General features: G+C 33.2%; 1 pseudogene; it reads left to right on the top strand.

The window, feature by feature from the left end:
• Positions 1–1,307: 1,307 nt before the first annotated feature.
• LOC149569328 (serpin-ZXA-like) overlaps positions 1,308–27,407 on the top strand; it is a 46,189-nt pseudogene continuing 20,089 nt past the window's right edge.

Here is a 27,407-nt window from a genome sequence, read left to right on the forward strand (position 1 = left end):
AATATGAAGGGAAATAAGATGGAATCGGGAGGGAGAGAAATAGGAAGAGAGGAGAGGAGAGTGGGGAGATGAAGAGATAGAATGATAAGGAAATATTTGGCGATACACAATATATAGATATATACATAGAGAAGACTAAAAAAATATAGAGAATAGAATATACATAATGAGAGGTGAATGGCAAAGAAGGGGGTAAGATGAGATAGAGAAAGGAGTGTATGTGTGCATAAGAAAGACATAAAGGAAAGTATAAGGATATAAATATGGAATGTGTATGTATTAAAGAGAGACATGAATATATACAAATATAGAGTAAAATGGAGAGGAAGAGACAAAGATGATGAGAGAGACAAATTTAAATTATTTATTTCAAATAGCTAGGTTGTCCATTCCATATAAGAATAATATTTAGAGGGATAGATATTTATAATAAAAGATAAGGAGAGAATAAGGAGGTATGGAGAAAAGTGAATAACATGAATAATATAAAGAACAAAAAAAAGAGGTAGAGAAGTGAAAAGATTGATAGAGATAAAATTAGACATGAAAAAATAAGGGAGAGTGTGTATAGATTGAATATTTAAAAGGATGATAGTTACAAAGAGAGAGATGAGGTGACAGATGGATAGATAGAGCACATACATAGAGTAGATCAAACAAAAATGGAGGAAATGAGATATAGATATATAAGAGTGAAATGTAAAGAGGGGTAAGATAAGATGGGGTTAGAAAGAGTCAAAGGAGTGTCTATGTATGTCAAAAACAAAGATAAAAAGATGAAGATAGGAAAGGGGAAAGAGAGTGTCTATGAATAACTATTCAAAAATATTATAAAAGTATACAAGACTATGATCTTAACCCTTACATCCTTCAAGTAGGAATTTTATTTTTTATTTTACTTAGGGAGACCTTATATTTTTCACGAAGACGATCTCGCAACGTTTAAGATAATCAAACATATCTAAAACGTTGAAGTAAATATCCGCCAGTTATATTTTCTTTAAGAACGTCCAACTTATATGGGGAAATCGTATCCAATGTGCATTGTTTAAAACAAATTACCTTTCATAAAATAATATTATCCACCCTTGGATTTAACATTTAGCTGTGCGCGCGTTGGATTACCCGTAATTTTCAGCAAAGGATTTTAGGTCGGCACAAGAAACTTTGGACATTCCTATACATGTTAAAGCTAAATTGAAAAACCAAGATATCCTCAATGCCTGTTAGCTTCTATCCATTGTGAGGTAAAGCAAATTTCTATTTTGTAAAATTATTGTACTCTGCATACATCGAATTGAGGAGCTATGGATATTCAATCTTCAATTCATAGTCAAACAGATTTCTCACTTCAATTTTTAAAAGAAGCATTAGATCAAAGTATTGGGAAAAATTGTGCGTTTTCTCTTTTGAGCATATTTATGGCATCGAGCTTGGCTGCAGGTGGAGCAAGGGGCGCAACACTGGAACAGTTCTACACGTCTCAACTTCAGCGATGTCAATAAATTGCATCAATTTTCTTCTCATCTTATCAATGTAGTCTTGGCAGATGGAAGTGTTAATAGGGGTCCTCCGATATCATTTGTAAATGGATTATGGGTGGATCAGTCCATGACCTTGAAGCCCAATTACAGAGATCTTGTGAAAAATCATTATGATACTGAAATTAATACGGTGGATTTTATCAATAAGGTTATGTTTTTTCCTTTTTCTTCGATTTTTTGCATGCCTTTTCCTTTAACTTTGGTATATATAGCATTGAATTTATTGATCAACATGAAATGTAGATTCAGATGATTGCGGTATACTTTGTAATTTCATGTGTTTGAATCCTCAAATCGATGAAAAGTTATGTTTCTGTGAAGTTGCTCGAGTGTAATAAATCTTGTTGAATGCCTCTATTTAAATCGGTGTGAGGATAATCACTTTTTATGGTTGAACCTGCAAGAAATATTTGATAGAAAAACTCATCCTGGATGTGCTGTTGACAATAACAAATCGACCATCAACTATAGGCCAGAATAAAATATACTGTTGTTTTGTAATTTTTTAAAGATTTTGCGTTGGGTATTCTTATTTTATCCACAATTTCCCATTGAAACCATATTTTATCCATCAATCCAAAACAAAACGGGACACTTTCAGGCAACTACTTTTGCAACAGAGAAAAAGACATTTCTCCTCTGAATTCATTATTTAGGAACTAATTTCTTACCATTTTGCTGACTGTTATCAGGCAAATGAAGCTCGATTGACGGTGAATGAATGGGCAGCAGAAGAGAGGAAGGGAAAGATACAAGACTTCCTTCCACCCGATTCTGTATCCCATTGTACTAGGCTGATTTTGGCAAATGCCCTGTATTTGAATGGCGCATGGTAGAAAAAAATTGACCAATCTGCAACAAAAGAAAGCACTTTCAATTTATTGAATGGGGAAAGTGTGCAAGTGCCCATGATGACTACTAAAAAGAAGCAATATATTACAATTCCTGATGACTGCAAAATCCTATACCTTCCCTATTTTCAGGGACAGGACAGGCGATGCTTCTCCATGTACATTATACTACCCAAGATATCAATGGCCTTCCTGAACTGGAGAGAAAAGTTGATCTTAAATTTCTTGAGCACCATCTTTACCTAGGAAACGAGGTGAAGGTACGTTCTTTTCAGCTACCTCGCTTCAAGATATCATCTAGTGTTAATGCAAGTGAGATACTGAAAAAGATGGGACTTGTCCTGCCCTTCGCTGATGATGCCGATTTCAATGACATGGTTTCTGTGCATTTCAGAGGTTTATCACAATTCATATGTGGAGGTTAATTGTTGGAATATTTAATACGGCAGTTGACGTTTACCCCTGGAGTCAAACGCCCACCTAGTACCTGACGACCAGCAGAACAGACAGAAAACATAAATACGGTGGGTGAGATTTTTGAAATCAGAAATAAGAGGAAAAATGGAATGTCACAAAAGGAATGTGTATTCATTCATTTAGTCAGTCAGATTATTAAGAGTTTGCAGATCAAGCAGATCAGAGAGAAGTTGCAGAGCTGAGTAGAGAACGAAGAAGAAAGAAATTTGTGCCTGCAGTTGCACTTGTTTACCTTGTTCACTCAGTAAGTTTGTTGTTGTTTGGATTTGTCCTGTTGAAGCAGTGATTGCTCTAGGCACCATTGTATGCAGCCATTAGAGTTGCAGGTATAAAAGCTTACTGAAGTTTGAAGTATTATCAGTTTAGGGTTATTTTAGGGTTTACTGGTTAAAGCCGAATGCTCCCAGATTTTGTAATAGTTTAAATATCAGTTGAATAGAAAAGAAAGTAGGCATATTTGAATCTATTGTTCTTTCTCTTCTATTCATTGCATTTGAGAAACTTGGTTGAAAGGTTAAAGCTCGGCTCTCTGATTTTAATTGTGAAAGCATTCACGTTAGATTGTTTTTAAGTTATAAATTTTATTAGTTGGAGCTGACCTTACTCGGCATCCATTGTCTTCTTTGAGTGCCGAGCTAACTTGGCATCTAGTACATTTTTTTTTGTGTGCCGAGCTCACTCGGCAACTGTTGCTTGTCACTCGTCACCCTCAAGTTTCGAGCAACTTGTCACTCGACACCATCAAGTGCTGAGATAAACTAGTACTCAGCACCTTCATGTGCCAAGCATTTTTCAAGTGCTCAGTAAAATTTTTGAGTTAGGGTTGTGAGTATTAAATTAATTTTTAATATATTTCTCACATGGTATTAGAGCTTTGAGGCCCCACATCCACAGTGAGTTAGGGCATTTATTTTTTTCGGATATTTGGCATCGCATGAGATGTAGGAAATATATGACAGCATCCACCATCCTTTAATGGGAAAAATTATGATACATGGGCAAAGAAGATGAAGACCATAAAGGTTGCAAATGATTTGTGGGAGTTTGTGGTAAATGGATTCAATGATGTGACTGATCCAACTTAGTATGTTGCTCTCACAAATGCACAAAAGACTCATTTGAAGGAGTCAAGGAAGAAGGATGCTAAGGCATTAGGCCTTATTGAAGTAGCAATGACAAAGACAGTGTTTCCAAAGATTGCAGCAGCAAATTATGCAAAGGAAGCTTGGGATATCCTTGAGACAAACTTCAAGGGGACTGATAAAGTCTATACTGTAAAGCTACAGAACATAAGGAGGGAGTTTGAGAACCTTCAGATGAAGGAAAATGAATCAGTTGCAGACTTCAGTTCAAGGACCTCCAATGTGATTAACCAACTGAAGTCAAATGGAGAAGACTATCAAGAGCAGAGGATAGTGGAAAAGATATTGAGGAGTTTTACCTCATAAATATGACAATTTAGTCATGACCATAGAAGAGGCAAAAGACTTCACTGTTTTGACAATAGATGAGTTGATGGGTACACTTCAAACCCATGAGCATAAGATCAATAAATCTACTTCTTCATCTTCTAAAGAGCAAGCATTCAAGGCTCAGTCAAATCCAAGAGGAAGTGGGAGAGGAAGAAATGGCTCAAGTATGAACTCCAGAGGTAGAGGCCGAGGTAATGGAGGACAAATAAATGTTGCAGCACAAAGCTCGGGAAGAGCAGATGGAGCAAGTAGCTCACAAAATACCTCAAGAGGAGGTAAGAAAAATTACAACTCAAATAAGAGTAATGTAGAATGCTACTACTGTCATAAATATGGGCATTATGCAAATGAATGCTGAAAAAAGTAGAATGATCAGTCAGGATAAGAAAATGTGGCTGATGTGAACATAGGAAGTGGACCCAATGTTGTTGCCTTCATCATGTGTAATGTTGGTGAAGAAGGAAGGCCCAAGGTTTGGTACCTTGAAAGTGGATGTAGCAACCACATGAGTGGCAATGAAACCTTGTTTTCATTCATTGACAAGAGTTTCAAATCTGAAATTAAAATGGCTAACAATGGAACCCTACCAGCTGTGGGCAAAGGATTTATTATGATCCGCACCAAGAAAGGTGAGAAAAGATAAATACAAAATGTGTATTTTTTCCCTGGTATGAAGCATTATTTGATGAGAATTCATCAGCTCATTCAAAATGGATACAAAGTGCTGATGGAAAATAACACATATGTCATTCATGAAAAGAATGGGAGCAAAAATTTACTTGTAGCAGTTCAAATGACCAAGAACAAAATGTTTCCCTTGAGGATTGAGACATGTTTCTCATCTCAAGTTAGTGGTTCACCTCCCACAAAATCAGCTCTAAGGAGTGTGATTGAAGACCCCTCACGGCTATGGCACCTCATGTATGGTCATCTTGGCTATGCTGGTTTAAATTTGTTGTCAAATAAAAGAATGGTAGAAGGTTTGCCACACATAAGAAATTCATGTGACAAGTGTGAGGCTTGTATTTTGGGTAAGCAACATAGGCTTCCCTTTAATTTTGGAAATTCTAGGAGGGCTAGATATCCATTAGAATTAGTGCATACTGACCTAGTTAGTCCTATGCAAGTTACTTTTATTGGGGGGAGTACATATTTTATGACATTCATTGATGATTTCAGTCATAGAACATGGGTGTACTTTTTAAAGAATAAATCTGAAGCATTTGATAAATTTGTAGAATTTAAAGCCTAGGTTGAAAGAGAATGTGGACACTATATCAAAGTCCTAAGATCAGATAGAGGAGGGGAGTATACCTCCAATTCTTTTATAATTTTTTGTAAGAAACATGGCATAAAGAAAGAGCTCACAGCCAGCTATACACCATAGCCGAATGGAGTGGCTAAAAGAAAGAACATGACCATTATTGAAATGGAAAGGAGCATGATGAAAGAGAAAGGTCTCTCAACTGAATTTTGGGGAGAGGTTGTGGCAATAGCAGTTTACCTAATTAATAGGTGTCCTACAACAGCTGTCCGTGACAGAATTTCAATCGAAGCATGGTCACAAAGAAGATGGACAGTTGAACACTTAAGGGTGTTTGGATGTGTTGCATATGCACATGTGCCTAAAGAGAAAAGGTAGAAATCGGATGACAAAGGTGTGAAGTGCATCTTCATAGGGTACAACTCAGAATCAAAGGCATACAGATTGTATGACCCATTGAACAAAAAGATGACTCTTTAAAGAGATGTGGAATTTCTTGAAAATCAGTCTTGGTATGGTCCAACTGATGAGTCACCAAGCACTTCAAGTAAAGTTTCAATTATGAGTGAAGAAGACACTGATGAACACCAAGAAGAAGGAGCAAATAGAAGAAAAGGCAAGCAGGTTCAGTCATTGCCGAGCTCCTCTAGGCATGATCGAGTGTTAGTGTCGAGTACTAGTGAAGACCGAGCTAATCGGCAATGCAGCAGCAGTGAAGATTCTGATTCCACACTCTCCTCCATGTTACCAAGAAAGACCAAGAGTCTTAGGGAGATATACTAAGATGAAAGGTATGAAGATTATGATGAGAGTGTTAATTTTGCATTATTTTCTCATAGTGATCCAATATATTTTCAACAAGCAATCAAGGAGAGGAAATGGTGTAAGGCCATGGATGAGGAAATAGATGCTATAGAAAGAAATGAAACATGGGAGCTAACTAAATTTCCTCCCAAGAAGCAAGTGATTGGAGTGAAATGGGTCTATAAGACCAAATGCAATGTTGAAGGAAAGATTGATAGACATAAGGCAAGGATGGTAATCAAGGGCTACAAACAGCAATATGGTAGAGATTATGATGAGACCTATGACCCAATTGCAAGAATGGAAACCATGTGTGTTGTCATAGCAATTGCAGCTTAGCACAAGTTGAAGGTATTTCAAATGGATGTAAAGTCTGCCTTCCTTAATGGTGTATCGAAAGAAGAAGTGTATGTGGAGCAGCCACCTGGTTACGAAGTTCCAGGTGAAGAGAACAAAGTATATAGGTTGAAGAGAGCTCTTTATGGGCTCAAGAAAGCTCCATGGGCATGGTACAGTAGGATTGACTCATATTTGATGAGCAATGGCTTTATCAAAAGCAATGGTGAGCCCACTCTTTACATCAAGGCACCAGATGGTAATGTATTGATTGTTGTTTTGTATGTAGATGATTTAATTCTTACTGGTAATGATAATGCTCTAATTGGTGAGTTCAAAGAGGCCATGAAAAGTGAATTTGAAATGACAGACCTAGGTCTCTTGGAGTACTTTCTAGGCATAGAAGTAAAACAAATGCATGATGGCATATTCATCTCTCAAGAAAAGTATGCAGAGTAGATCTTAGAGAGATTCAAAATGTAGAATAGTAAGGCAACACCCACACCAACATCAGTAGGCCTAAAGTTGAGCAAGGAAGGCTCTAGCAAATGAGTAGATCCAACATTATACAAGAGTATGGTTGGAAGTTTAATGTATTTGACTGCAACTCGGCCAGACCTAATGCATGCAGTAAGTCTAATTTCTAGATTTATGAAAACCCCAACGGATTCCCATTGGCAAGCAAGAAAAAGAATCCTAAGGTATGTGAAAGGTACCAAGGGATTTGAGATTTTGTATACTGCAAATGATGATTTCAAGTTGGTTGGTTACATGGACAGTGATTGGGCTGGAAGCATAGTGTAGACACCTAAAACCCTTTAGAAAATAATGTATTTTTATTTTCTGAAAAAATTTTGATGACATCATCATTTATTAATTAATTAATTATTTAATTTATTTATTTATTTTTATGCCATTAAATCCCTTTATCTTAATTAAAAATATTTAATTAAAGAATCCCTCCCAAAAATGTTTAAATCTTATTTAAACATTATTTCCTTATTTATTAATTATTTAATTAATAAATTGACCAAAAAACTCAAAATAAATAAAAAATTTATTTTTTGCCCAAAACTTAGCCAATTTCCTTAAGACCACTACCCTCTTCCAAAATCTTCTAATCCTTCTTTAATTTTGATTAAAGGCTAATCCCATCATTTCCTACCCCTAATCCCAACTCAAAATATTTAATTAAGACTAAATATTAATCTTCATGTTTATTAAAAAAGTTTTAATAAATATCTCCTCAACCCAAACCCTTGAAATAAATAAAACTTTATTTATTTCCTAAAAATCTAATTTATCCTCATCCTAAGAAGTTATAGACTCTTCTACAAGATCTCTTTAAACCTAATCCTAATCCCCTCCTAACCTTGTCACATTCCCTAAAAATGGGTTAAGACTTACTAATCCAAGCCAAAGTTAACAAATATCTCCTCCTTCACCCACCCTCATTAAATGCCATCCACTTGCCTGTCCCTAAGCTAATCCTAAACCATCCTAATCCATCCTCTAATCATTTGCACAATCCTAAGCAAGCTTAAAACCCTCCTAATCAAGTCTAAGTCGAAATTGCTCTCATCTCCCTCAAAATATCTCAACCATAAAACTTTATGAAGCCCACTAGGCCATAAATGACTCTTCCAAGCCCTTTTATTGCTCTTACAAGTCATTATGAGGGTCTTTATGAAAATTTTATCCCTTGAGCCTCCTTTGTTGACTCATCCTTCCCCTTTCCTCCATCCTCTCACCATGTGACATGTGTCACTCCTTGATTGGCTGTAAGGAAGCACAATCCATGTGCTCTCTTCTCATGCAATCTGAGCCCTCCATGAGCTTTTTTCCGTCCTTGCATCTTAGCCCTCAATCCCTCAAGCCTCTTGCCTATAAATTGGATCCTTCCCCTTTGCAAAATAACACAATCCATGAAGTAAAGTAATAATGCCATTTTGAGAAGCCATTTTACATCAAAACCATACACTCACACCCAAATTCCAACTCCATTTGAAGCCCTTTTTGAAGCATAAAGCTTGAGCATACATCCTATCTATTTAGACAAAGCTACTCAATAAGAGAGCTTCTCATTGAGAGAGCCCATTAATGGCTCATATTCTCAATTGAGAGCTCATCTTAGTCTATCTTGAAGTTTATGAATTTTGTTTAGTTTGTAGAAGCTTTATTTAAATATGGTTTCTATTAGCATACTAACATTGCTCATATACACATAGATGATAGGAAGAGCACTTCTAGATACATGTTTCATATGGGATCGGGTGCAATTTCATGGGCATCCAAGAAGCAACCTATTGTTGTTCAATCTACAGTAGAAGTTGAATACATAGCAGCAAATGCAGTAGCATGTGAAGCTATTTGGTTAAGGAGGATCTTGATAGATTTGAATGAAAGGCAAGAGGATGGAACCACAATTTATTGTGGCAACATCTCATCAATTGCATTGTCCAAAAATCCAGTCTTCCATGGGAGAAGCAAGCATATTGAGATCAGATATCACTTCATCAGAGAGTTGGTGGAGAATGGGGATATCAAGATGCAATTTTGCAAGTTTGGGCAGCAGCTAGCAGACATATTTACTAAGCCTTTAGGCATTGGAATTTTTGTACACCTAAGAGAGTGTCTTGGTGTAGTTGATATGGATTAGTTGTGATCCTTTTTTTGTTTGGCTTGGGACAAAGGGGGAGTGTTGAAATATTTAATACGATAGTTGACATTTGCCCCTAGAGCCAAATGCCCACCTTCCACCTAACAACCAGCAGAATAGACAGAAAACATAAATACGGTGGGTGAGATTTTTGAAATAAAAAATAAGGGGGGAAATACAATGTGACAAAAGGAATGTTTATTCATTCATTCAGTTAGTCAAATTATTAAGAGTTTTCAGATCAAGCAGATCAGAGAGAAGTTGCAGAGCTGAGTAGAGAAGGAAGAAGGAAGAAGTTTGTGCCTGCAGTTGCACGTGTTTCCCTTGTTCACTTAGTAAGTTTGTTGTTGTTTGGATTTTTCCTATTGAAGCAGTGATTGCTCTAGGCATCATTATATGTAGCCATTAGAGTTGTAGGTTTAAAAGCTTATTGAAGTTTGAAGTATCATCAGTCTAGGGTTATTTTAGGGTTTTCTGGTTGAAGCTGAATGCTCGCAAATTTTGTAATAGCTTAAATCTCAGTTGAATAGAAAAGAAAGTAGGCATACTTGAATCTATTGTTGTTCCTCTTCTATTCATTGCATTTGAGAAACTTGGTTGAAAGGTTAAAGCTCGGCTCTCTGGTTCTAATCGTGAAAGCATTCATGTTAGATTATTTTTAAGTTATAAATTTTATTAGTTGGAGCTGACCTTACTTGGCATCCATTGTCTTCTTTGAGTTCCAAGCTAACTCGGCATCTACTACATTTTCCTTTGTGTGCCAAGCTCACTCAACACTTGTTGCCTGTCACTCGGCACCCTCAAGTGTCGAGCAACCTATCACTTGGCACCATCAAGTGCTGAGCAAAACTAGCACTCGACACCTTCATGTGTCGTGCATTTTTCAAGTGTCGAGTAAAATTTTTGAGTTAGGATTGTGATTATTAAATTCATTTGTAATATATTTCTCACATTAATGAGGAGGGTACTGAAGCAGGGGCTCTCACTGCATTCGAGTATGAGTGGCGATACGCAACCACATACTCAGTTGAGGAGTTTCTAGCTGACCATCCATTCATGTTTGTGATCAAGGAAGACAAAAGTGGAATTATGCTCTTTTTTGGGCATGTGCTCAATCCATCAGAAAGCTAATGTAAATATCCTGTAATGTTTGAAGTCAGCCCACTAAAGATATATAATTAGGAACAACAATAATTATCGGCTATTGTAATATTCACTATTTTGAATTAAGGCATTTTCACAAATTTTTTGAAGATTTTATTACTATAAAGAAATAGATTATTTATTGCTTTGCTATTTTGAAATTCGGTTGATTGTTATCACCGATGTCTGTTGTCTTCCACTGAAACTAGGGCTTGTTGTTAAAGTGGTGTATTTTTCTTGTCACATTTGGGATCATATTTTTCTTCAACTCATCTTTGGATAAAAACAGAAAGCTCATATTTTAAGTTCAGTTTGACGTTTACAATACAGAAATTGTTTGAAATTTTTATATGTAATCTACTTAAAAAGAGTGGCAAAAAGCTATTTATAAGTTGTTTAAATAAAAAAAAAACAAGTTCAACTTGAATCTAGTTAAGATATAAGTATTTATAAGAGTGTTTCAATCTTTTATTGATCTACTGATAAGCACAGTGTGAAATTGATATTGTTACAAGGAATGATCAATTAATAGAAATAAATTCTACTCTTTCCATGTTCTTGGTATATATCTTATCTCTATCTCCTCTACCCTACCTTTCTTTCTTATTTCAACTCTGTCAATCTCCCACTAATATTTTTCCCCTTCTTTCTCTCTCTAATAACAGTTTCTAAGTTGACAACAATATTATATACTACTATCAACATGAATACATAAAGGGTACCAAGAATTCCTCACAATAATAAAAAAATTCATAACAAAGTTAAAAATTCAATCATAAATATTCAGATCAAGTGAAATAAGAAATTCAAATGAAAGGATAGCTACTTTAGAGAAGGAAATAGGAAAGGAAAAGGATATTTACAAAGTTGTCTGCAAACTAAGAAAAGCAAGTATTCAACCAATCTATCCATCTTCACTCCAATTTTTTGCTTCATCTATATCTACCAGAATCAGGTGAAGGAACTCCTCTATCTTTCCTCCCTTGTTTTCATTATCTGCATTTACTTATAGTGCTTCATTTAAAAAATCAATTGAGAATGTTATTTGATTAGTTTGAACTAAATCCTGCATATCCATGAGTCCTTAGATCAATGAACTGCCCGTTAAAAGAAAAGATTTATGTACCCATAATTTACCCCAACACGATGTTACCAGCTCTCATTTTTCTCAATATGTAGAAATCAAAAAAAAAAAAAAATCAAATATATTGAGTTACATATTCAAAAAAGGGACCAGGTGATTAGAGAAGGGACTATCCGTAACAAAAATGTATTGAGGATTAGTGATTTTTTTAGTGGCGAATCTTTGTCAATTGGCTATTCCATCTCTTTGAGAAATTGCAATTTGGCTAAAAAACCTACATATGGGGTCAACCATGTCACTAAGATATTTAATAATTTGGGTTAAAATACAAGGCTAATTGCTCATTATTTTACACAAAATTGGTCCAAATCTAGGTCCAATCACCAATGTAATCTACATTTAGAACACAATTATTTTAAAACTATTGCTAGTGTTTCCCTAATGTTTTCTTATTGGACAATGTTATTTTTCCCTTTAAATAAAATAATATTTTCCTTCGGGTTGAGCATTGCCTGCCATTTTACTACTTTGTGTCTCCAACTATCCCTATTTAGCCAACTACTTTATGTTTTGGTCTTGGGACACATGTCCTAATTTCGAGAAGATTTAGACTCTATGAATGTCATTTAAAATTAGACCCGAAATAGAGTTGACGCCATTGATCTATATTACATCAATGGTCCAAATTAATTCCTTTCACCATAAAAATGATAACATTAAATTCGATGATGACCAAATTGGGAATTAAAAATGGCACATTATTATTCAAATCTTAATTGATTTGCATACTAAAAGTATGTTGTACAATGTATACTTGGCATGTGGGCCATGGACCACTTGCAACTCTATAAATTCACCAAAAATTAACATAATCTCTCTTTGGAAAATGACACATTATCAAACTATATTAATATTTTGTGTTATATGAAATAATTAATTCACCTCTTACATTATGAAAATGTTTATGATTGACAAAATAAATCACCTACACTTTTTTGCAAACCAAAAATAATAATTTTATTTTGCCATAGTTATTATTAAATTTTGATATGAAAAGGAAAATTTTGCCAATAGAAAATAATTTTCTTCCTTGCCTCGAATGAAAAAATTGCCCTTGATTAGAAATTTTTCCTTCATATTTAATGTTGAATTCCCGAGCATTTTACATTTTTTTTGTGGGAGGGCTCTCTTAAAGTTAACCCTAGAAGATCTCATCTTGAAATCAATTTATAAATATTTATCTTAGTCCTAAAATTAGTTTTTCTTAAAGAAAAAGTTGTGAATGCAGTTACGATTGTGTTAGACCAAAGCAAAGAAAACTCGGTAGCAAAACCATGTGAAGAATAAACCTAATCATATTGATTTTTTCAATGATATTATCCAATATAAATAAAACTATTGAAAATTCCAACTTGTTAGACATTTTCAATATTTTTAATAAGGCAGCGCTACATAAAGGAGTTCATCTTTTAGAAATGTGTATATGTTTACCTCTTTCCCAAGCCTTCATTGTGACTTCTCTTTTAGGTTTGTTACCTTTTTCTTCACTATTACTAACAAATAGAAATGAAACAAGTATTGCTTAGACAAAACATATGTCTTTGTTTTTAACGGTAGGTAAGGGACACATGAATCTTATAAAGAATATAATAGTAAAAATATTCAAAGGATCATAAAAGGATTACTATTTATGAAACATGATTTTGACTCAAAAAATATATAGATAAATTCAAATAGCAATACTATAATAGTTGAGACAATCACTGAATTTACTTCAACAAAGCTTTAATTTAATCTTTGATATAGAAAAGTGATCAAACTTTAACTATTAACAACATAGTTCAAACATTGGGGAGTTCCTTTGGGAGGATATAAAGGAACTTAGTTACAAATATAGAGGACAAAAACCAAGAAAATCGAAGTTTTGGGAACTAATGGTTTTGAACATTAATGTTATTGCAGGTTTTGCACATAAAAAACCCATAGTTGACAATTAGGATTTTAGTTTTGGATACTAAAGGGTGGGAAATTGGGTTAATTTTTATATGATAACTTTTAAGAAAAAGAGTCTCCTTGTCAATAATATATGAAATTCTAGATGCAATATATAGTAAAAATCATATAATTCCTCCTCTTGACACACTATTCAACATTAATTTGAAAGTTCATGAGAATTCAGAGGGGGATTCTAAGTGATAAACATAGGGTTTCATAAGTTATTAATATTTATTTCTATGAAGATTCAATTTTCTCTAATTATCCCCTTAAAGTTTTTATGAGACACTTTTGTAAGAGTCTAGTTGGTCAAGCTATGAAGTGGTTTACAAAAATTACAGCTCCACTTAATTCCTTTGATGAACTTGTTCAAGGATTTTTCCAACAATACTAGATTATAATATTCAACATCTCATTATAATTTTTGACATGTACAATATCAAACAAACATCAAGTGAACCCTTTGTTACATTTTTACAAAGGTGGAGGAAGTTGCATTCCATATATCCATTACAAGTTCCCAAAAATGAGAAAATTGGCATCTTCATCAATAACCTTAGACCTAAGTTTCATTATGATCTTAGAAATGAATTATTTCTCACCTTTGATGACATGATTGAAATTTCCTTTCACAGAGAGGATTTTGTAGTTAAAAAGGGACAGATTACATTGAGCAAGGACAAATCCAACAATGGTAATGACTATAAAAAAGATAAGAAAAAGCCGTGGAACAACAACAAGCATGTTATGAATGATGGTGTTGTTTATATATCTAAGTCTAAAGAGCCTATTTTCAATTTGACTAGTGTTATCCAAGAAACCAAACAACAAGTTACTCCAAATTCTAAAGATTCTAATAAGACAAAATCATGGGAAATTAAACTAAGCATGATTATAGACCTTTCAAAAGATTCTTATGATATGATACTCAAGACTTTAGTTTCAAATAAGATCATAGCCTTAAAGATAACTCAAGACCTTATGAACCTAAGGTGAAGCTTAAGTGGTGGAATGAAAACCATTATTGTTACTATCTTAGAAACAAAGTGTAACTATCTTAGAAATGAAGGACACAAAAAGGATAATAACATAATGTTTAAGCATGTCATCCAAGATCTTATTGATGGTGAGAAGGCTGGATTGGATAGTCTTGTTAAAAAAATTGATCATAAGGCTTTTAAGGAACCAATCCCTAAATATGACAAAGGGGAAACCTCAACTTCAAAGAAGAATGGCGATGATAAGATCAACTATACCTATACAGATAATGACAATGAGACACTTAGAGTTATGTTGAGAGGTTTTCATTCTTTAATGTGATCTGAATCTTGTAGTGAGTGTAGACACATGATCATGCATAGAGGTGTCAACTCTCCTTCACATGGTGAAGCTATAAATGTTGTCACTAAGAGCCAACCTAAGATCATCCTTAAGGAATCAAATTCTCTAAAATAAGCTAATCCTAGGAAAGTGGGATCCTCTTCCTAAAAAGTCTCTACCTCTAAAAACTAGATATGTAATCTAGTGGATTAACTTCAATGTACCACATATCTGATTTCATTTGAATTTCTTGAGTTATCACCTACACACAAGGATATTTTTTAAAAATCCTTACAAGAAGTTGATGTCCCTAAACACATTGATACTAATCAATTTTAGACTATGGTGAATCACATTTTTGCTTTGTATTACTTATCATTTTCTGAGGTGGTAGCAAGTGTTAAGTCATCTTCATGACCTTGCCTTACATATTGAAGTCCAAAGCTATCAAACCCAAGTAAAACTCATGTTTATAGATAACTACACTAGGTTAAACATTTGTTCTTTCAATGTGGTTAAATAGTTAGGATTATCTATGTTCTCTATGTTCTCTATTGATCCAAGGAGAAAGATTACCATTTAGGCTTGTAATGAAGTTTACAAGTATTCTAAGGGTTTGGTTGTGTCTCCTATCCAAATTGGGCCCAATGGAAAAAGGTGTTATCTTTCAAGTTCTTGACATGCCTCCTAGTTACAACATGTTTCTATGGAGTCCATAGATACATGGCATGCAAGTGGTTCCCTTAACCAACCATGAATACTTAAAACTCCCCTTCAATGATACTAAAATTTATATTCTAGGGGATAATTCCATGTATATCAAACTCTTACGGATGATTTGTTAGTTATGCATAATAGAGTTGTTGATGAAGATAAAATCAATCTTGTTGACTATGAAAAAAAATTGAAGATGCTAAATATTGGAATGGGGAGTATCAACTAGACTCCATTGCTACATTCTCAGTTTTTCCATGTTCTTATCATAAACCCTCAGAAGCTATGAAACTTTCATCTTCTTCTATCATATTTTATGGGGCCTTTTCCCATTCCTCAGTGTCTCTAAAAGATGAAAAAGAAGAACAGGCTATTAGGGAGTGGATCTATATACAAGAAGAACCTAAGGAAGTTACACTTACTACTTTAGTTTTGTTGGAATACTTTAGAATAACTGAGATGGTGGGTTGAATTAGTTATCCAAGGTCCACATGTATGAATAAAACTTTTCTCAACTTAGTGAACCCATAAAACATGTATACTCATGCATGTATCCATAAGATTATGCAATCACTTAAATCTTGTAGGTTACCATCAAATCAACTTGCAAAAATGCAAAGCATGAAACATGACAGATTCATCAACACACTTAACACAATGATTTGAGTGGAAACCCAATTTGAGAAAATCCACTAGTAACATGCTACTCTTTTCACTCTTCTAAAGTGATGATCTATGAAAGGCCAACCCTATTAAAGGTTACAATACACACTGTTAAATGTGACCATATTAAAGTATTTCAATCACCCTATTAGGAGTGAGCCTTGTTAGAAGACTTTAGACCATTCACTTGTAATGTCAACCGATTAAAGAATTTACAAATTATTGTTATGTTAGCCTTAATCCAAAGGCATTACCCTAGACTAATACAATTGTTAGAGAGTAACAGTCAGGCTTGATCTAATACAACTTACAACTTTATAGGTAGATTACAGATCACTATTTAGTCCTCCATTCTACTTAGACTTCATACATTGTAGTTCTGATAGCTTGTCCAATATTCAAGCACTCATCTCCTTAAGCCTTCTTGCCTAACATGCCAATATAGTCTCCTCTTAGGTCACTTGATGAACAAAACCCCTTGACTTCCCATATTCCTTAAATTCTTGCACATGACTCTCTTGCTTCACGGCTAACCATTCCTATAAATAGGAAATTAAGATATTTTGTGGCTCATTTTCCATCATCCAATTTAGGGTTAGGATAGATTAGGTAGGATACAATGTATCTACCCCATATTCCATCTTTCTTCTAGAAGCTTTCCTTAGAATCCTCTTTAAATTCTCCTAAAAATAGTTTACCTTGAATTTTGTGCCACCAGCTCATCATCCTTATCTTCCACCTGGTTCAAAAATTCCAAGAAAACAAACTTTTCAACTTAAATTCATTTAATCCATCATCTTTCAAATAATGTAGTAGCCCGACATTATCAACCTTCTAATGCTAGAAACATACTGCGTTGCTCGACATCCACTAAGAAATTACTTAGCACTAAAAAAAGTTTATTGGTGCTCATCATCAACTAAACTTTACTCAACATCCACTATTTTTCTCAACATACACTAGAATGAACTTTTACTTGGCTTCAACTAATTTTCTACTTGGCTTGTACTAACTTTTCTCGACACCTACTATCCACTCGATCAAGCTTGGTAGACAAACTTTGTGTAACTTGTTCTTCTAAACTTTCTTAGTGTAACTAGTATTTGTAACCTTAAGTAGATTATCAATGCATCATGTCATCACTTTCTTAACTAATTCTTGTACTTCATTACATAATCATAACTCAACCTTTCCTCTAGGTGCTATTGTTACATGTTTTGATCAAATCCTCTTCATTAATCAAATAAGTGATAGTACTTAAATCATATAAGAAATTGTCTTACCAACAAATAGCAGGTTTGACATTATTGATAAAAAAATGATTGAGGTATACTTGTATATTCTCAACTCTCTTCCTCTAAAATCTCCCTATTTGATTGGCTTCTTCAATCTATTTTCAACAATCTCCTTTTTTAGCACTGATGGAAAACCAAACTAGTCAACCAAATCAACTAGATGGTAAACATCTTGTTCAACCAAATTGATTAGATTAAAATAGTAACATAATATCAATACTAAAAAATAAAATAATTCCTTGTTTGAAATCTCTCCCTCTATCAGTAGCTTCTATCTTCTAAATAGGTTACAAAAAAACCCTTTTCTTATTACTCCCTCTAAGTCTTATCTTATATCTCCCTCTTACTAGGTAGATATTATGATTTCTCCTTGTTTCTCAAATTTTTTTATCTCCTTTATTTCTCTTGTGTTATTCTCAGATCAATAGCACTCTCTATCTCTTTGACAACAATCTCTTAATATCTCCCTCTGATCTAATTAGTTTAACACTCTTTCTCCCTGTGATGATGATCCACTCCCTATGATTGATCTTTCCAATAGACTCTTTCTCCTTATGATAATGATTATTTTAATTCTTTCTCCACTTTTGATAATAATGCCAAAGACATATACCAAAAACTTTTCATCTTAAACATGTAGATATAGGCTTTTTCAATTTCTTCAGTTTCTCCCTCTATCACTTTGCTTGTGACTGTTTTGAAATTTTAGCTCCTGGATTACTTTACGCAAGTCCTAAAGTAAGATCCTCTACATCAATTTGTAACATATGAACATTAGCTTTCTTGATGCAGGGCACACATTTTCTTACTTACTTAGCCTTTGATAGGGGTATCACCCCTAGTTGACCTCTTAGATACTCATGAGCATCCTTAGATAATTCTTTTGTGAAGATATTAGGGATTTTCTCTTTTATGTTAACACATTCCATCTTCACCTCTTTATCTTTAACTAATTCTCTCAAGTAATGATACTTGATTGCAATGTGGTTAGTCTTTGTGTACATCACTAGATTCTTTAATATATTGATAGCACTTGTATTATCACAATAAAGTATCATGGGTTCTATAATGCCTTCCTTCATTCTTTTGAGTAGCTATTTGATCCATACAATGTTTGTGCAATTTATGGTAGCAACAACATATTCAACTTTAGCAATAGATTGTGAGGTGCAGTTTTGTTTCTACTAGTCCATGTAACTAGTCATTTTGCCTAATAAAAATGCTCCTCCATTGTTGCTCTTTCTATCATCAATGTTTCTAGCATAATCAACATCAATGTAGGCTCTTAATTCAAATTTCTCATTCTTCTTGTAATATAGACCAAACTCTTCTATTCCTTTTAGATATCTCATTATTATCTTTTCAACCATTAAATGATTTTCCCTAGGATTTGCAAAAATTCTTGCGAAAATTCCTATAGATAATACAATATTAGGTTTTCTATGTACTACATATTGCAACTTTCCAATCATAGATTTGTGCAATGTTTGATTCACCTTAGTTGAATCATCATTCTTTGACAACTTATGTCCTGTCACCATAGGTGTACTTACAGGTTTGGAATCCTCTAATCCAAAGATTTTTAATATTTTCTTGACATATTTTGACTGAGTGATCTATATACCATACTTCATCTGATAAACTTGCTAACCCACAAAGAACTTGATCTCTCCAAACATAGATATTTCAAATTCTAACTTCATTTTATTTGCAAAATCTTTACATAAAGCATCTTGACCTCCAAATATGATATCATCAACAACAAAAAATAGATAACAAAATACTTTTTCTTTTATCTATCTTTATTTATAGATTATTGTTATCATCAGTTCTTTCAAATCCAATCTTCACAATATACTTATGAAGTCTCTCATATTCTGCTCTTGGTGCTTGTTTCAAACCATATAGAGCTTTATGTAGTCTACATAGGGTGAACCCAAAATAGTTTGAGAAATTTCAATTGAAACTAATTTAAAAAGTTTTGATCGAAACTTTGGTCAAATTTTTATCGAAACTTGGAGACGCAGGTTTCAAAGTTTCGATCAAAACCCTAATCTGCTTGAATAAATAGGGGCACAACCGGTTGTCTTCTCATTATTTTGATCAAAATTCAGAGAGAGGCCAACATCCACCTCATCAACCATCCGGAAAAGGTATGAAACACTTGTTTTTTCCCTTCCTATGTTGTTTTACTTAAAATTTTTGTGTTTTTAGTATTTAAATATATGTCTTTTTGTATATTTTATTGTTTTTTTATATATGTTTCTTTCTATATTTTATTTTACTCTTCTTTCTTAAGCCTCTAATGTCATTGTGGATCTCTTAATGCACAAATAAGATATTTTTTAAATATAAATTTTCATCCATATTAGATCTAAATATATAATATTATCTTTTAATTTAAAGTTTATTTAAGTACACTCTAACTATTTTACCTAATCTAAACTCTAAAACTAGCCATAGTTCCATGACCTTTAAAAAAATCTCTAACATTAATTCTAACTTCAACTATAAGCTTTACTCCAATTTTAATCATAACTGAAATGCTAACCCTAATCTTTTAAAACTCCAATATAATTATTTCTCTAACCTAAGATGATGCTAAAATTAACTATATATCACTAATCCAAGCCCTTACCATGTGATGTAAAACCTCAAATATAAAGCCTAATGTTGACTCTAGCCATAACCCAAACATAAAACCTAGGTATGTCACTTTAACCCAAACCCTATTCATGACCAACCATGATGTAAACCCTAACTGTAACCTCAAATAATATTTTCAAACTATATCTAAACCTCAACCCAACCAAATTCTAATTCTCTCCCTAACTAAGAGATTATATAAACACTAATTGTAACCCTATCCCTAATCAAAGCCATAACTCTAACCCTACATGGTGCATTATATGAATCCTAACACTAGCCTTTATTATAGCCTTAACCATAAACCATGACCTTAACTACAATCTTAATCATAACCAAAGTTACGCTAGCAATAATCCTAAGAAAAGTATTTCTCTAACCTAAGAATAATTCTAAACCTAACTATATCACTAATACAATTTAACCTAACCCAAACCTTAATCATGATGTTAAACCTAACCTTGACCCTAAAGATTAATATTAGTAGTAACACTTACGCTAGACATCCCCAAACCTAACTATATTTTTATTCCAACTTTTAACTCTAATTCACTAACCATGATTTAAACAACCACACCATTTAACCTCAATGCAAAACCCTAAACCTAAACTTTATCCTAGAGTGTGTGTGTATATATATATATATATATATATATACATATACATATATATATACATATACATATATATATATATACATATACATATACATATATATATACATATACATATACATATATATATACATATACATATACATATACATATACATATACATATACATATACATACATATGTATATATATATATATATATATCTGTGTGTGTGTGTGTGTGTATATATACATATACATATACATATACATATACATACATATGTATATATATATATATATCTGTGTGTGTGTGTGTGTGTGTATGTATATGTATATGTATATATATATGTATATGTATATACGTGTGTATATATATGTGTGTATATATATATGTACATATATAGATCTATATATGCATATGTGTCATGACATGTATATTTCCACATATCATGTGCACGTGTGTGTATATATATGCACACATATGCACATATTTACTTCATGGACCTAAATTACACTTGACAAGTTTATGTCCACACATATGTCTAAAACCTTTGAACATTCAATCTAACTTAGATAGAAATATAACTTGCACACATGTAGTTCTTAAAAGATCCTTGAGTTACAAACATTATATATAACAACATGTGTGTTTCAAAATTTAGTTTTTTTAAGGTATATGTTCATTTATGTTTTAGGACTTCTATATATATGTACACATGTACACATGTTTAATTTTATTAAAAAAATTTAGATACAAGTTTTTTAATTTTTTCAAATTGTACATACATATGTTAATATAAATTTTAAGTTTATTAAATGTCATACATTTTAATTTTAATTTTTAGGTTTACACATTATACACACACCTACATACATTGACATGGCTGATCAATAGCCTTCTATCCCCCCTGAGCAGCTTGTCCCCCTCGAGCAGCATATCCCTGAGCCCAAGTAGCCTATCCTGGGCCCTAAGTAGTAGCCTATCCCCCCTGAGAAACATCATATCCCCCATGATCAGCTACCTATCCCACCTCAGGAGCTCTATGATTGCACTAACTAGGAGATTCATAGACTTCAGGAATCCCTGACTAGTGGCACATGCTCTAGTGTTTATAGTGGTACATGCAAGAGTATCTTACATAGCCTGACATTTATTCGAGATGAGATTCATGGAGCTGCCCCATATTATGCACATACTATATAGACTGTCCTTGATAGTAAGAGACGAGAGGTCTCCTCTGGTCTTTCACTCTAGGAGGTGCAGGGCTTGGTGCCCAAATATGTCTTGAAGAGGGAATGTTTCCCTCATTATCTTTCACAAAAGTATGGGAAGGGGTATTCTCCCCTTAAGTGTGCAGATCCATAGATGGCTGCATTGATATACCCATGCTTCCTTGCTGCCCATGGTCATTATCCAAATAACGACCAAATTCCACTCTATTTTGCCCAGCAACTTTATGCAGAGGTTCGCTTATGCAGGGTGGTGAACTACACAAATTTACCAGGACATTTAGGATAGGGGCATGGTAGATTGGTTGATAGGTAGCCAGGAAATCCCCCATTTGCACATTGATCAATTTTCAGAGAGAGGGCACCTGCTATTTCCCTTGTGTTAGGTCCATCAGCTAATGAGGCCATGCGTAGCACTCAGTTATGTGGGGTCATTCAAGGAGTTGGAGATATTGTAGCAATTGTTAGATCTATTTCAAGTGATGAGGTTGGTTAGTATTTGATGTTTCGTCGATATTCCAGATCATCATCCTATGCTTCATCCTTAGGAGACTTGTATAGTGCAGGAGGCATCCGTTTAGTGGCTAGCTTAGAGGGTCTCACTAGAGTGTTGACAGAAGATACTATGATTGGTCTGGCTGAGGATCTATTCGATACATATAGATTTGTATCAGAGCATCTTGGCATACCCATATTAGATGTTCAAGGTTGTGTCCATGGTAGTACTAGGACACATCCTTAACCATATTCCTCTCATCGATCAGGTAGTGGTCATGGTGGTAGTGCACAAGATGATCCACCTACTGACCACTCTTTTTCTCTAGAGAGACATATACATACCACAGACCCTTCAGCCAGTGTTACAGTGCAGGCTTAGAGTTCAGATGTGGGCCTTAATGATGTTGATTTGAGCTTGTCAACCACAAGATGGATGGACTTGTTGACACATGATGATTCTACTTCTATGCCATCTCATCTACATAGTCCACTTGGCTCATCATTATTAGGACATGTGCCAGTCACTAGTCATGGGGCTTGCGTAGATGCAGAGATTGACCTTGATGTGACGTAGCAAAATCTTGATGCATTAGTGGACACGATCGATGCTAGGTAGTCTGAGTATTATCAAATGCCACGATCTACACAGGTAAAAAAATTTGTGTTCATGTTAAAATTTCAATCCTTTGAAACTAATTTAATTTAGACATGTGCATGTGTGCACATGTATGTATATCATGCACGTAGATTCAAATGTAATCATGTAGAGAAATTTTAATTTGATGTGTTGCATGTGCACATATACAATGTAGGGGGACATGCCTCTTTTTACTCCAGCTTTGATGCCAGATCGTGTACGTCATCGAGACTCATTGGATGATCTTAGTAGTGGACAAGTAATGTTTATTTATGTTTTGATTATGTGTACATGTATTTTAATATCACTTTCTCTTGATTAAATGTATGTATGTATTGATATCACTTTCTCTTGAATTTATATATAGGGGTTAACACATCCTAGTGAACACCTTGATACTAGTCAATCTTCAGACTGCGTTGTGAGGAGGCATGGTGATGATTGTCCTGCACCTGATGATCTATAGTTTTTTTATCTACATGATTTGTTCTAGACTTTCATCTAGAGAGACATTCATATATTAGATAGACACTTTATATACACACATGATGCATGTTATATTTATATTTTATTTGATATAGATGTACCTGGATCTACATGTCTACATGTGTGCATGCTATTTATATTTGATATTATCTTCTGATAGATCTCTAGATAGATACATGTTTTTGTTATTTGTTCTCAAGATGATTGATACATGTTACATTATGTTGTGGAATCTAATGTACATTATAGATCTAGATCTAGTATATTGTAAATTGTTTCTATCTAAGACATGTAAGTAATTTATTTAGATATGTACACATGTTTAATATATTGATTAAATTTATATATATATATATATATATATATATATATATAGTTCATGTAATTTAAATGTTTGGTAATATATCATGTATTAAATGTTCAAGTATCAGGTAATTAGTTGTACATAATTCCTAACTCGAGTAAATCTATAGAACTCATCCCTTTTATTTGTACACATCCTAGAATTTTATCCCCTTAAGACCAATGTTCTAAAATTCAAGTCCAACTTAAAACATGCACATGTTCAAAATTTAGTTTAAAAAAATTGCAATTTGAACTTGAAAGCTCACATGCCAAGTAATTAGTTAAATCGAAAGCTCACATGTCCTAAAATTGAAAGCACATGTCCTAATTAGTTAAATTGAAAGTGTATATATGTTCTAAAATTGACGAGTTAAATGAAATAGAAAGTTCAATATAATAAATGAATTCAAGACATTGAGTTAAAAATGAAAGAGTAAAAGTTCAATTTAGAAAATTAGTTATTGGACACCAAATTTCAAATTGATCAAATAATTCTTCAACCAAATTTGAAATAGTTTGAACCAAATTTCAAATTGTTCTTGAGTTAAATTTCAAACTTTAATCATAGTGAAATTTTAATTTGTACACATATTCTAGAATTTTATCGGTCCCTTAAGCCCAATGTTCTAATTCCAATCCAAATTAAAACATGTACATGTTCAAAATTTAGTTAAACAAATCACAATTTGAACTTGAAAGCTCACATGTCAGGTAATTAGTTAAATTGAAAGCTCACATATCCTGAAATTGAAAGCACATGTCCTAATTAGTTGAATTGAAAGTGTTCATGTGTCCTAAAATTGGCAAGTTAAGTGAAATAGAAAGTTCGATATAACTAATTTTACAGACTCGTAATTTCATCCCCTTAAGACAAGTGGTATTCGAATTTCTTTCCCTCAAGGTGCACATGTTAGGTAATTAGTGTACACACATACATATAAGTTCATAATTTCTATAATTAGTTACTTTATGACAATTTGAATTCAAGACATTGAGTTAAAAATGAAAGAGTAAAAGTTCAATTTAGAAAATTAGTTATTCCACCAAATTTCAAATTGATCAAATAATTGTTCAACCAAATTTCAAATTGTTCTTGAGTTACATTTCAAATTAGGAGTTGTTTCTATCTCATATCAAGTGGATCAGCTCGTTCTTGGATAACATTTAATATTTTCTCATGATCATTAATATGGAGCCTCCACTTAGGTATTCTAGGTCATTTGATTGGATGAAGAGTTAGACTAGTGGCAATAACAAGGTTACTATATTGATATACCTTATTGTTAGGTTGATAATCGGTGAAATGAATCCCATTTTTAAGTACTTTTATTAGCTTCAAATATATTCCTTGTATAACAACAAAACTTGCACATGTACACATTTAAAAAATACATCAATCTTGAATTTAAGTCAAAGAATTTGAATTCATTAAAAAAATAGATACTTGACATACATATATACATAATTCAACTATATACTAACCTGTGGGAAAAATAATTTTATCACTTATTTTAGTCTTTGTTAGCTTCTCTCTTTCCATGGTGCAACACAATAAATAATAGGTAGCACCTTCTACATTTTTTGATTCTGCCATGATTGCAAAAACATTTCCTACACAAACTTATATATGTCAAAATTATGGATACATGTCATGTACATAAGTACATATATATAATAAAAATTAACCAGAATTATGAAAAATGTATACATGTACATGATCAAGGTATATATATAGTTCATACATACCAACTCTGATCAATCTTGAAATATGGTTATAATCACTACAAATCAAAGGAATATCATCATAGTTTTAATCCTCAAACTCATTCATATTAATAACATCTAGTAGCACCAAAGTCCATTCACCCACATATCCACATTCTTGATTAATGGAACCACCATAGTCTTCATCAATACAATTAGGACAAAAAAATGAGTATTCTCTTATGTACAATGACCACACATTACTATTTGTACTCATAATTGAATGCAAAGATCGTGTCTTCTCTACCCTCTTGCATGCATGCATTGATCTTCTATCAACACCTAAATGTACACAAGGTCCATAATTTAGTTAGAGATCATCTAAGGTAACATATTAAATATAAATTTAAGATTCAATTTTAAAATATGAAAAAATTAATTTATATATACCTGATACCTCCCAAAACACTCTAAATGGTATGACTCGATCTGCTTGTGATGATGTGTTATCTATATTTTTTGGCACCAAAAAATGTGTTTTTCACCACTCAACCACATCGTGAGCATTATTAATGTGATATCCTTTATAGTCCATTTGAAACTTTCTTAAAGCATGTTTGATACAAGCTCCTGCACCATCATGCTCACCCTTTCCATGTCCACTCTCAAAAAAACTCCAAATGTGTGGTATATTAAGGTATTGATGATATCTACATAATGCTAAAAATGGTCTAGCTGATTTAAATTGTACTGCACATCCATCTGACCATACAAAATATTTTTCTATTTTAAAGTTTTTGTTTTTCAAATATTCAAAAAATGTCTTAAAACAATGTTCCACAAAATGTGTGTCATGTTCTTTGTCATCACTAATATAAAAGTGATACTGTTTTTTAATGACTCGTGCTTGATCTGTACTTTTCACACCATCTAGATCAATTTGTGCATGTCGATAAGACACTTGAACCATAACAGTAACCTGCTCTATATGTATTCTGCTTGAAGTTGTTTTTGAGATACAAAAGAGTAATTCTCTGCAAAGCCAACAACAGATAGAATTGTTCTGAGTGGGAAAGTTTCTCTTAGTGTTTGAAATTGTTCTGCTTGCCACTTAGCAAAACATGCATGGCATGTATATGGTTGAATCAATTTATGAAAATTTGACATAAATTCTCCAACCAATATCTCATCCTCTACATATTCTAACCTTGTTGATTCTTTTCCAGCTTTTGTTTCTAACTTTATGTACTTATATCTCTTACATTTTATCATCCTTGTCATATTAGTATCTTCTTCTCTCAAAGGAAATTTAGTCAAGTTACCACATGTTTCACAAGTTCCTCTTATGCACTCTATCTCACCTATTCCACAATCATTTGGTTTGTCACACAAGATTGATGTTATGAATTGACTCGATCATTTAGGAAAAGTATTCGGAGAAGTTCCACCAATTTCTTCTATCATATTTCGAAACCCTTCATAGTACAGATCAAATTCAACATGATATCGACAACAATATGTTTCAAAAGATTTATTTATCTTCACAAAATAGGGCTTCAATCTTTCAAACATTGTTTGTCCAATCTTTATGTTAGGATTTAAATTACAAAATGAGAGATACAATTCATGTTGAGTGACATCCAA

This window comes from Cupressus sempervirens, chromosome 3, assembly GCF_028749045.1.
Source record: "Cupressus sempervirens isolate cs-2001-9-10 chromosome 3, ASM2874904v1, whole genome shotgun sequence".
NCBI lineage: Eukaryota > Viridiplantae > Streptophyta > Pinopsida > Cupressales > Cupressaceae > Cupressus > Cupressus sempervirens.